The sequence below is a fragment of the Lycium barbarum genome, chromosome 5 (genome assembly GCF_019175385.1).
Source record: "Lycium barbarum isolate Lr01 chromosome 5, ASM1917538v2, whole genome shotgun sequence".
NCBI lineage: Eukaryota > Viridiplantae > Streptophyta > Magnoliopsida > Solanales > Solanaceae > Lycium > Lycium barbarum.
In genome coordinates this window covers 70491917-70506179 of record NC_083341.1, presented here as the reverse complement: position 1 = coordinate 70506179, position 14263 = coordinate 70491917, and positions in this window count along the sequence as shown.

The window sequence follows — 14263 nt, the reverse complement described above, 5'->3', positions numbered from 1 at the left end:
TGCATATCGGCCTCGGTCTCCCTTGTATCCTCCTCAACTAGGCCGTGCCTCCATTGTACCTTCACTGAAGCTATCTCTTTTGATCTCAATTTTCACACTTGCCTATCTAATATCGCTACTGGCTCCTCTTCGAAGGACAGATTTTGATCGAACAATACTGATTCCCATTGGATGATATAGGACCCGTCTGAATGATACTTTTTTCAACATAGAAACATGGAACACTGGATGAACACCGGCCAAGCCTAGTGGCAAAGCCAACTCATAAGCCACCTCACCAACACATCAAAGAATCTTAAAAGGGCCAATGAACCTCGGCTTTAACTTGCCCTTCTTCCAGAATCTCATCACACCTTTCATGGGTGAGACCTTCAAAAGAGCCTGCTCACCAACCATGAACTCCAAATCCCGAACCTTTCAGTCCGCAAACTCTTTCTGCCTACTCTAAGCCGCAAGAAACTTTTCGTGAATCAGCTTCACCTTATCCAAAGATTCTCTCAGCAAGCCAGTTTCCTAAGGTCTCATCTCGAATGGATCGAACCAAACAATAGAATGACATCTCCTACCATATAAAGCCTCAAACGGTGCCATATCGATACTCGAGTGTTAACTGTTGTTGTACGCGAATTCTGCCAAAGGTAAGAACTGGTCCGAATGACCACAAAAGTCAATCATACAAGCCCGCAACATATCCTCTAACACCTGGATAGTCCTCTCGGATTGACCATCGGTCTGTCGGTGAAAAGCGGTACTAAGGTCCAACTGAGTCCCCAATTCCTTCTGTAAAGTCCTCCGAAAATGGGAACTAAGCTGAGTGCCTCTGTCTGAAATGATAGAAATGGGCACTCCATGCAATCTGACAATCTCTCTAATGTAGATTCTAGCCAACTTCTCTGAGTTGTAGGTAGTCTGAACCGGATTGAAGTGCGCGGACTTAGTCAACCTATCCATAATAAACCAAATGGCATCAAAATTGCCCAAAGTATTCGGTAGACCAACCAAAAAATCCATAGCTATCCTTTTCCACTTCCACTAGAGAATGGGCATCCTTTTAGCAATATCACCCAGTCTATGGTGCTCATACTTAACCTGCTGGCAATTCAAATAGCGGGAAACAAAATCCACTATGTCCCTCTTCATCCTACCCCACCAATAATGTTCTCTCGAGTCACGATACATCTTTGTAGTACCAGGATGAATGAAGTATCGGGAACTGTGGGCCTCCTCAAAAATCAACTTAATCAAACCTCCAACCCTAGGAACACAAATGCGCCCCTTAATTCTCAAAACACCCTCATCATCAAGAATAGCCTCTTTGGCTTCCCCACTTAACACTTTATCCCGAATCTTACACAATTTCAGATCCTCAAACTGTTGGGCCTTAATCTGCTCACAAAGAGACAACCTCACCTCAACACAAGCTAGAACCTTGCCAAGTTCTGAAATATATAGTCTCACAAAACTATTAACCAAAGACTGGACCTCCACAACTAAGGGATGCTCCCCTACAATCAGGCACGCCAAGCTACCCATACTCACTGCCTTTCGAATCAATAAATCAGCTACCATATTAGCCTTGCCCGGATGATAAAAAATTGTGATATCATAATCCTTAAGCAACTCCATCCACCTACACTGCCTCGACTTTAGATCTCACCTATTGAACACATGCTTAAGACTACGATGATCCATGAAGACCTCACAATGAACTTCATACAAGTAATGCCTCTAAATCTTCAAAGCGAAGACTACCGCTGCCAACTCTAAGTCATGAGTGAGGTAGTTCTTCCCGTGAACCTTCACCTATCTCGAAGCATACGCAATCACTTTACCATCTTGCCTCATCACACATCCCAAGCCAATCCGAGAAGCATAAAAATAAACGATAAATTCTTTTCCCTCCACAAGTAATGCCAAAAATCGAGGCTGAAGTCAATAATGCCTTGAGCTTTTGAAAGCACTTCTCACACTCATTGGACCACTGAAAGGGCATATTCTTCTGAGTCAAATAAGAAGTAATAGCTGAGAACCACTTCACAAACCGACGGTAGTAACTCACTAAGCCCACAAAACTTCGAATGTCAGTCACCGAAGTAGGCCTAGCCCAATTTCTAACTACCTCGATCTTCTTGGTATCAACCATAATCCCATCCTTAGACACAACATGTCCCAAAAATGCCATTGAACTGAGCCAGAACTCACATTTAGAAAATTTGGCATACAATTTCTTTTCTTTCGACAACCTAAGAACTACCCTCAAATGCTTCTCATGGTCCTACTTGCTACGAGAGTACACCAATATGTCATCACTAAAGGTGTTACACCCCGGAAAAATTTCGCGCTACAAAATCATAGACGGCGTAGTACGAGCTCGAAAAGGAGTTAAGTCAAACAAGGATTAAGGATGAAGATTGGGTGATCTAAGTCTAAGAATATATACACATACGACATTTGGAGACAATATGGTGTGAATTGGTTCATAAGTTATTTAACGAAAAACCCTCGTTACAGTAAGTTAAGGTGGGGCCCACATATTGGGACCTTATAAAAGACATATGAAGAGATATATGGGTAGTACATGTGAATTTGAGCAAGTTCTTAGAAGGACCCATAAGCCAAAAATGAGTGTAAGCCCTCCAAAAGGACGATTTAAGAAAACGTTTTCGGATGACCTAACTTGGAGGGGTAAAAACGGCATTATAAGTTTGGAATTTGGGAAAACCCCCAGAAATAATGGTTGTAGATAATTGAATTATCTTTCCAACGGTAGGTCGTGGGCCTACAGGTGACATCGGGATAAGGAGATATGAACGTTTTAAGGCAGGAGGGTCGAGTTGAACAGTAAATCCGGCCCAACCCGAATCCAATTCGGGCCAGGCCCATTACCCATGCTTTTTAACTAACATTTTCGGTTTCTCTCCCTCATTTTCAGACCAAGAGAACCTAGAAAACTCCAGAGAAAAAGAGAGAGGAGAGCCTAGAGAGAAAATCAATTTTTGACCAAAATCGGAGCCCCGAATCCCGAAGCCCATGAAGAGAAAAGTGTTCTACGTCGCGTTGCCTTCGATTTGAGCTAAAAATCAACTAAAGAGAAGAGGGTGGACGTGGTGGCTGTGCACTTAAGGTATGAATAAGGTTCCTTTTCATTGTTAACAAGTTTATTTAGAGTTTTAACGGATTAGAACGAAGAAAATAGCGTGATAAATTCGTTTGTTGGTATGGTTGAATTGTGGAATGGGGTTTGAAGAAATTTTTGGATGAAAAAAAAATGTATTTAACTTGTAGAATGCGGAGGATGTTGTTAGTGTTAATTTTGACTTCTTTACGGAAATAAAATTATTAAATAATTATATCGCGAATTGGTTGGTTGGAAAATTTGGAAAATAATGTGCGGGCTGTTTTACGGCATATGTTGGTGTTGGAAATGATGTTAATATATTTGGTATTGTTGTTGATGTGTTGGTTGCTGAATTGTAATTCTGGGCTAGGCATATAAACAGGGGAGATGCTGCCCAAATTTTTGTAGACAAGTGTTGAGTTAAGATTGAATTCTTAAAGGCTTATAATCAATGTTTGGTATTTGTGACCAATTGTAGATTTTGGGGCATTCGGGACTTGAAATTGGAGGAGCGTAAGAAGCGGAAAAGGTATGTAAAGCTCACCCTTTCCTTCTCTTGGCATGTCCTAGATGTATTAGGATTGAAGTTGGACCTCGGGGACTAGTCTACTCTTCGGAATCCGCGTCTAAATTTGCCCCTTTTTCATTCAGTGGAATTGAACTAATTATGTTGCAAATGGTTAGGAAAGTTGTTTAAATACCTAGAACTTGTGTAAATAAAATCCGATTACCTTAAAACCCTCATAAGAGACTCCATAAAGATTATTACACATACTTTGTGTCCGCCACCTCGTTTGACCCGAGGTGGGCCCACTACTCCCGGATTTTTCTGATTTGTTCCGTTTGACTTGTTCTGAAGTAGAATTCAAAGGAAACTCTTGGCTACTATCCTAACTACCATATGACGTTTGTTTGAATGATTTCGTTGACTTCCATAATGCATTTTGAAACATGAAAATGATTTCAGAAAGCTTATTTTTTTATAAACCATCGTGACATCCGAAAGGCATACGCTATGATTACCGTTCAATCTCTTTTATACGATTTTCCATCTGAGTTATGCTATCGAGATTCTGTAAATGTTATATTTTGATATGTTCAAACAATCCCAAAAGCTTTAATTCGATATAATCCCCCGCGACATCCGAAAGGTACGTGCTATGACTATCGTCTGATTTCTTTCTTAAATGACCTGTCATTCGGATTATTCTGTCGAGTCTTTGTAAATATTTTATGATGCAAAAGTTTCTCACTACTCCACTCGTGGATGCCTCAATGCTTCCTTCACTGAGCCCGGGTCAGGATTTGTTATCAAGCGTATTCCACTGCATTGTTCGCCGTGCCTCGATGTGAGGGGGCAGGTATGACATGTACATGGGTCCGGAGTATGATGTGCCATGTACACCTATGTTCTGATATGATATGATATGATATGATATGATATGATATGATATGATATGATATGATATGATATGATATGATATGATGTGGCCATCTGATATGTTATGATATGTTACGGAGCTATTCCCTACTCTGAAGTATGATGTGTTGTGGCGCCAGTGACGGGGTGGCGCCACGTTCTGTTCCCCGAGTCCCGTATTGGGGCCGGATTTGGCATATGTTTCTGCATGCATTAATTACGTTTTGTAAGTATACATTTTGATATCCTGGACTTTGTACTCATTTTCTGTATTTTCTGTTCCGGTTATGATTTCGTCAACTGTACTTCAAGCTTTACAAACTCAGTACATATTCCGTACTGACCCCCTTTCTTCGGGGGCTGCGTTTTCATGCCGCGCAGGTACAGACGACAGGTTTGCTGATCCGCCCGCTTAGGACTTTGTTCTGCTATTTTGGAGCGCTCTTTTATCCGGAGCCTATATTTTGGTATAGTATTCGGCTATTGTATATATGTACGCTATTCAAGGGTACGACGGGGCCCTGTCCCATCTTATGTTTCTGTTATTACTGTTCGTAGAGGTCTGTAGACACATATGTGGGTTGTGTATATGTTCTGGGAAATACGTATTCTGTGATGGCTTTATCGGCTTCTGTACGCTACATCTGCTTATGTATGATAGCTTGTGACTCCGTTTGGCTTTATATATTTATGTATCTAATTTATATGTTGGTTCGGGGTTACTGGGTACGTAAGGTGTCCTGCTCGGACACGAGTCGCGGCCTACGGGGTTGGGTCGTGACAGAAGTGGTATCAGAGCGGTTTGTCCTCGGAATGTCTACAGGCCGTGTCTAGTAGAGTCTTGTTTATCGGTGTGTTGTGCACCACATCTATAAACAGGAGGCTACAGGACATTTAGGATGTTACCCTTTCTTTGAATCTTAGATCGTGCGATAGAGCTGTATGGTTAGGATGTTTCTCTTCCTACGAATTGCTGTATCTACAGCGAGGCTCCAACGAGCAACAGTGTCAGCATTTGGGAAATTGTTTCTGATCCTCTTTTTGTAGGTGACTGTAGATTGACAAAGAATGAAAAGGACAGCTCCTGACGATGGGGATAGGGGTGCTAAGAAGGCCCCCAGGATATCACCAGGACCGAGTAAGCAGAGCCCCAGCTACTCGATTGAGACAGACCCTTCGGAAGGTCCAGAGACAATTCCTCCAGAGTTTCTGATCCCCAGAGCAGAGGATCTCAGAGAAGATAGTTATGATACTGACCCTTCGGAGGATCCGGCGACGATACCTCTAGAGTTTCTTACCCCCAGGGAGGAGGATAGCCACGATACAGATCCACTAGAGCATTCCTCTGGGACGCCGGAGGAGGAGGTTTCCGGGGATATGCCAGCAGCTCCTGTGGTGGAGCACTATGTTAGACAGGCCTCCTCGGAGAGTGTTACGCCCTACTCCAGTCCTTTGTCCTGGCCATCAGTGAACCAGGAGTTGCCGGGCTACCTATACTCCTCCGATTCGGATGCAGGTAATAGCGGGAGCCAGACAAGTGGGGGCAGACAGACGATAATGATGGACACATTTCCCACGGCAGCTACCCAGGTCAGGCCCGCGATTGATCATTTATAAGTATATGAGTTTCCTAGAATTTCCTATGTGTGTATGATTTCTGTAGAATATTATTCAGTGACGGCAACAGAACAATTTTAAAAGGATTAAAGACCCAGTGGTTAAAAGCAAGGGCGACTGAGATGTCCCCGCCACCACTGTGAATCTAGAAACCCCAGATGAAAGTGAATATTGAAGATTCAGAAGGGCAATATGGTAATTGTATGGTTTAAACCGGAGTGGGGCCCGTTACGGGAACTTTTCGAAAATTTACTAAGACCCCGATCTGCCCTAAATCACGTGACAAAGTTCGTGTGGGGCAGTCGACGAATTATGTTAGCATTAACGCATCAAAACGCATGAAAGTTTCGAGGTTAGGCGTGCTGGGGCCAGAGCAATTCTGGGATGGGTGACCCCCTGGGAAGGATACAAAAATTGTCACAAGTGTAAGTATAAGATATAAATGGAAATTTGGGGTAACCTAAAGGAAAAGAGAACGTGTGGAGTAGCTAGTACCCTCACAGGAGTCGCGCAGACCGAGGCGGACTAAATGGGTGAAAGGAAAAAGTGCAATACCGCTCAGAAATTTGGGGCGAATTTGAAAAGCGGTTGGAGACGTTTGCAGGTAAGATAGTGGGAAACGTATATGTATGTGTATGATTTTCCTCTTGTGACCATTTTGATCAAGAGCTGAGTCCCGGCGACTAATGTTGCGATAGACGGAAGGTTTTACTAAACGGAATGCATGAAGCGAAGCGGAGATTAGGGTACGAATGTTGTCAAAGAATAGACAAACCCTGACTACATTACAAATTAGTCTAGTGCAACGATATCTGGAAAAGAAAATGAGTACGGACATTAGAAAAGATGAAGGATAAGAAATGTGATTAAGCAAAACCTTCGAAAGAGTCGACAAGCGACACATAAACCTATTTGTGTGGAAATTTGACGAACAAGTCTCTAAATGAGTGAACAGGTTTTGATGAAATAACTCGTGGTACAACGATCAAGGTGAGTAATGAAACGTCGACAGGGGAAATTTTCATAAATCACTGAAGCCTTAGTGGAAGTGGTCTGATTCTAATTAAGATTCTGTCTGTTATACGTCTGCGCCTCTGACTTTGATGAGGCTCTGTCTATTATGCCTCTGTACTTCTGAATCTGATTACGTTTCTGTCTGATATGCCTCTGCACGTTCGACTCTGATTACGAATCTGTCTGATACATCTCTGTACATCTGATTCTGATCACGGATTTGTCTGACATACTTCCATACGTCTGACTTTGACTACGAATCTGTCCGCCATAGTTCAGTACATCTGACTCTAATTATGGATCTGTCCGATATGCTTCTATGCGTCTGACCCTAGTTATGAATTTGTTTGATATGACGTGGGATTATGATAAAGTTGTAAGGAACCGAGAAGTGTGACAAGAAGTGAAAGATGTGGATGGTTGGGCCGGAAAAGAAAGGACAATAGCATTGCTGAATATAGAAGCGAAATATATGTTAGAATAGGAAAAGCAGGAGTTGGGAAATGAATGCCCTCATAAGTGGGCTGATTAAATACAAGTATATAGTTGGTAAGGGGACCTCCCCGAAATATGATGAAGCTTCATAAGGACAGTCGAACATTCGTGGGCGAATGTTCTAAAGGGGGGGAGGATGTTACACCCCGGAAAAATTCCGCGCTACAAAATCATAGGCGGCGTAGTACGAGCTCGAAAAGGAGTTAAGTCAAACAAGGATTAAGGATGAAGATTGGGTGATCTAAGTCTAAGAATATATACACATACGACATTTGGAGACAATATGGTGTGAATTGGTTCATAAGTTACTTAACAAAAAACCCTCGTTACAGTAAGTTAAGGTGGGGCTCACACATCGGGACCTTATAAAAGACATATGAAGAGATATATGGGTAGTACATGTGAATTTGAGCAAGTCCTAAGAAGGACCCATAAGCCAAAAATGAGTATAAGCCCTCCAAAAGAACGATTTAAGAAAACGTTTTCGGATGACCTAACTTGGAGGGGCAAACACGGCATTATAAGTTTGGAATTTGGGAAACCTCCCAGAAATAAAGGTTGTTGATAATTAAATTATCTTTCCAACGGTAGGTCGTGGGCCTACAGGTGACATCGGGATAAGGAGATAAAAACGTTTTAAGGCAGGAGGGTCGAGTTGAACAGTAAATCCGGCCCAACCCGAATCCAATTCGGGTCAGGCCCATTACCCATGCTTTTTAACTAAAATTTTCGGTTTCTCTCCCTCATTTTCAGACCAAGGGAACCTAGAAAACTCTAGAGAAAAAGAGAGAGGAGAGCCTAGAGAGAAAATCAAATTTTGACCAAAATCGGAGCCCCGAATCCCGAAGCCTATGAAGAGAAAAGTGTTCTACGTCGCGTTGCCTTCGATTTGAGCTAAAAATCAACTAAAGAGAAGAGGCTGGACGTGGTGGTTGTGCACTTAAGGTATGAATAAGGTTCCTTTTCATTGTTAACAAGTTTATTTAGAGTTTTAACGGATTAAAACGAAGAAAATAGCGTGATAAATTCGTTTGTTGGTATGGTTGAATTGTGGAATGGGGCTTGAAGAAAATTTTGGATGAAAAAAAATGTATTTAACTTGTAGAATGCGGAGGATGTTGTTAGTGTTAATTTCGACTTCTTTACGGAAATAAAATTATTAAATAATTATATCGCGAATTGGTTGGTTGGAAAATTTGGAAAATAATGTGCGGGCTGTTTTACGGCATATGTTGGTGTTGGAAATGATGTTAATATATTTGGTATTGTTGTTGATGTGTTGGTTGCTGAATTGTAATTCTGGGCTAGGCATATAAACAGGGGAGATGCTGCCCAAATTTTTGTAGACAAGTGTTGAGTTAAGATTGAATTCTTAAAGGCTTATAATCAATGTTTGGTATTTGTGACCAATTGTAGATTTTGGGGCATTCGGGACTTGAAATTGGAGGAGCGTAAGAAGCGGAAAAGGTATGTAAAGCTCACCCTTTCCTTCTCTTGGCATGTCCTAGATGTATTAGGTTTGATGTTGGACCTCGGGGACTACTCTACTCTTCGGAATCCGCGTCTAAATTTGCCCCTTTTCCATTCAGTGGAATTGAACTAATTATGTTGCAAATGGTTAGGAAAGTTGTTTGAATACCTAGAACTTGTGTAAATAAAATCCGATTACCTTAAAACCCTCATAAGAGACTCCATAAAGTTTATTTCACATACTTTGTGTCCGCCACCTCGTTTGACCCGAGGTGGGCCCACTACTCCCGGATTTTTCTGATTTGTTCCGTTTGACTTGTTCTGAAGTAGAATTCAAAGGAAACTCTTGGCTACTCTCCTAACTACCATATGACGTTTGTTTGAATTATTTAGTTGACTTCCATAATGCATTTTGAAACATGAAAACGATTTCAGAAAGCTTATTTTGATATAAACCATCGTGACATCCGAAAGGCATACACTATGATTACCGTTCAATCTCTTTTATATGATTTGCCATCTGAGTTATGCTATCGAGATTCTGTAAATGTTATATTTTGATATGTTCAAACAATCCCAAAAGCTTTAATTCGATATAATCCCCCGCGACATCCGAAAGGTACGTGCTATGACTATCGTCTGATTTCTTTCTTAAATGACCTGTCATTCGGATTATTCTGTCGAGTCTTTGTAAATATTTTATGATGCAAAAGTTTCTCACTACTCCACTCGTGGATGCCTCAATGCTTCCTTCACTGAGCCCAGGTCAGGATTTGTTATCAAGCGTATTCCACTGCATTGTTCGCCGTGCCTCGATGTGAGGGGGCAGGTATGACATGTACATGGGTCCGGAGTATGATGTGCCATGTACACCTATGTTCTGATATGATATGATATGATATGATATGATGTGGCCATCTGATATGTTATGATATGTTACGGAGCTATTCCCTACTCTGAAGTATGATGTGTTGTGGCGCCAGTGACGGGGTGGCGTCACGTTCTGTTCACCGAGTCCCGTATTGGGGCCGGATTTGGCATATGTTTCTGCATGCATTATTTACGTTTTGTAAGTATACATTTTGATATCCTGGACTTTGCACTCATTTTCTGTATTTTCTGTTCCGGTTATGATTTCGTCTACTATACTTCATGCTTTACAAACTCAGTACATATTCCGTACTGACCCCCTTTCTTCGGGGGCTGCGTTTTCATGCCGCGCAGGTACAGACGACAGGTTTGCTGATCCGCCCGCTTAGGACTTTGTTCTGCTATTTTGGAGCGCTCTTTTATCCGGAGCCTATATTTTTGTATAGTATTCGGCTATTGTATATATGTACGCTATTCAGGGGTACGACGGGGCCCTGTCCCGTCTTATGTTACTGTTATTACTGTTCGTAGAGGTCTGTAGACACATAAGTGGGTTGTGTATATGTTCTGGGAAATACGTATTCTGTGATGGCCTTATCGGCTTCTGTGCGCTACATCTGCTTATGTACGATAGCTTTTGCCTCCGTTTGGCTTTATATATTTATGTATCTAATTTATATATTGGTTCGGGGTTACTGGGTACGTAAGGTGTCCTGCTCGGACACGAGTCGCGGCCTACGGGGTTGGGTCGTGACAAAAGGCAATAATGAACAAATCCAAGTAAGGCTTAAAGATCTCATTCATCAAATCCTTGAAGGCTGCGAGGGAATTAGTAATCCCCAAAGACATCATCAAGACCTCGTAGTGACCATAGCGGGCCTGAGGGGTTCTTTGGAATATCCTCGGCTCTAATCTTGAACTGCTGGTAGCCCGATCACAAGACAAACTTACAAAAGACCAACGCACCCTGAAGCTAATCAAATAATTCATCAATGTGGGGTATCAGATACTTGTTCTGAATGGTAACCTTGTTCAACTGCCGATAGTCAATACACATCCGCACAGAACCATCCTTCGTCTTCACAAAAAAAATGGGAGCACCCCAAGGGAAAACGCTAGGTCTGATGATGCCATGCCCCAAAACCCACCCTAGACGTGACCGGCATCCGACGTCATGAAAAACATCGGAAGAACCTAAACAACACAATAATAATACTTGAACACACCAGGTTCAACCTTCGCCTCCAACAATTTTGAAAATAAAGGTAAAAAAATCATGCATATATGAATTAATTCAACAGAAGTCTTTAGTAATCAATGTTTGTCAAACAGAACAACGTGCCTGAGAGTTAATCAATAACTCAACAACTACCCACAAGAATGTATACTATGGAGCTTCTAGGATAAAGAGATAATAGTTTGTCTCATCGGAACGCAACCCAAAAACTAATAATAAATGAACGAATAAATAGGGTGTCCCACGAATGAACATGTGGGCTCACCAAATCAGCAACAACAACAAGTCCTTCCTAAGCGCCTGAAGTATCAAGAACCTGCTCTTCTCCGTTACCTAACAGACCATCAAAAAGAACAACGGTATGCCTGATTACTTCGTACTCAGTAAGTATCTCGGGGACAACAAGTAATATGAAGATAAATTATAATAATACATAAAGAAATCAGTCCAGAAAAGATAGTATAAAAACAGTTATTCCACTTTGTGATTCTTAATATCATTTGTCAAACAGTTTACAAGACATTTCAAAATCCCAGTTTCCATTATGCTATAAATCGATCAGGCATAAATACCAGTTCCATAATAAAGATGGATATCATGATTGCCTATATAGGCCCAACTCAATATCAACAACACTGCGCAATACACCAGAATATGGATTCACGGTGGCTGCTCTTCCTCCCGAATAACAAAGCCATTAATACACCCCAGGTAGCGAACCCGGAAGTGGCCACTCTTCCCCCGAATGGCAAGGCAATTAATACACTAGGATCCATAGTGGCTACTCTTCCTCCTGAATAGCAAGGAAAACACAACAACAATGTCCATGGCATAGAAGTCGATTCACAATTTATCTCAAAGTAGTCACACCATCAATAACATTAAAGTTCATTATGCCATATCGAAAGAATAAGTCATTCCAATCAACGTTTTGAAAACATATAACTTCTTTCCAAAAGATTTTCGTATCCCAATTCATCAATGAGAATGTCATTACCAGCTCTTAACCATCATTATTAAGCATCTCTCATAGAGGAAAACGTTCATAATATCTTATACATATATAAGGTTTGTTACAATCTAGGTTTAATGTGGGTTTATCCCCTCACACACATTAACTACCATTTAGACATGAATTAGGGTTCAAGAAATATGAAAAGATTACTTTTCCATTCATTCATTTAAGAATCTTGAATAAAATTTATACTTCCAACAATAGTTTCAAAATGTGATTTTCATTCAGAATAAGTTTTCAAAAGAGAGACATACAAATCACCTTTATAGTCAAAACTGATTTTAAAAGAGACATACCTTAATATGTTAAACAAAGTTTAACAATTCACTTTCCTAATGAAGAACACCCAAATCCTAGCTTGAATCACTTTAGGAAGAATTATGCTGCAAACCCTAGGTTTTGATCACAAGAATCATGGTAAGAATCGTGGGTTTGATGTTAGAATAGATTAGTAATGTTAAGGGTGTTATTACCTTTGATTTGAAGACTTGGAGGGATGATTTTCGTGCTTAGGGTTTGGAAGGATGAAAAAAATGGGAACAAAATAAGACCATACCCATTTTAAACCCAAAATTTCTGCCAGAAACGGTGAAAGTACGGCTTACAAGGACGTCCTGTACTTTGAAGTACGTCCTGTATTTGTTTCCCGTACTTAGGCTGCAAAAGCCAGTGAGGAACGAAGAAGTACGTCCAAAAGGTCGTCCCGTACTTTAAAGTACGTCCCGTACGTTCTGGGCGTACTTTGGGCGAAATCTCCAACTTTTGTGTCCTTCAGTAAAACGGACATAACCTTTTGTACATAACTTTGCTCGGGCCGAGCGACTACCATTGGAAAGATATTTCAAAGATCTACAACTTTCATCAAGGAAGTTCTTCCAAATTCGCAACAAATTTTCATGAACATTTCCCAGAAGATAGACCTACCAAAACTTAGGCGAATTTAAGAGCCCTTTAGAACTTCAATTGTTGGTTTGACTTGAAAACGACCATCTTCCACCCAAATTCATCAAGAATAGATTCATATAGATATAATATCATGTTAACACTAGATTTTTACAAATTCACACCTAACCCGGATTTACGGGATGTTACATTATCCCCCCTTAAGATCATTCGTCCCCGAATGAAAGTCACGATCTAGGATTCTTTACTAAACCTCAAATTTCAGAATTTCAAGAGTTCTTCTAGTAAGGTGAAACATCCTCAGAGATAACATAGGACTAAACATATAACGAATGCATCATTCAAGCCTAAACACAATTGTTGGATTTATACTTCACTCTAAACTTTCATCGGAAAATACATCCGAAAGGCTCAACACATACCTGTAGTAGGGAACAAGTGAGGATATCTTTTCTTCATGTCCTCATCTGCTTCCCAAGTAGCTTCCTCTATGTGATGATTTCACCATAACACTTTAACCGACGCTACATCCTTTGTTCTCAACCTTCTAACTTGACGATCTAAAATCTGAACTGGCTCTTCTTCATAAGACAATGCCTCATTAATTTCAATCTATTCATGATTCAACACATGGGAAGGATCAGGTTTGTACAATCTCAACATGGAAATGTGAAACACCAGATAAACCATTGACATCTCAGCCGGTAATCTCAACTCGTACGCTACCTTCCCAAACCTTTTCGTAATCTCGTAAGGACCAATATAGCGAGGACCAAGCTTGCCCTTTCTACCAAAACGCATTACCCCTTCATAGGTGACACTTTCAAGAAAACCTTGTTACCAATAGCAAATTCCAATTCCCTACGCCTCATGTCCGTATAAGACTTTTGTCTACTCTGTGCGGTCTTCAGTCGCTGCACAATAAGATTTACCTTCTCGATCGCCTCACGAACTGAATTAGGGCCCAACAACTCTTCCATTGGTTCAAACCAACCAATTGGAGACCGACAACGCCTCCCATAAAGAGCCTCATAAGGATCCATCTGGATACTCGGTTGATAGTTATTGTTGTAAGCGAATTCCACCAAAGGTAGGTGTTCATAC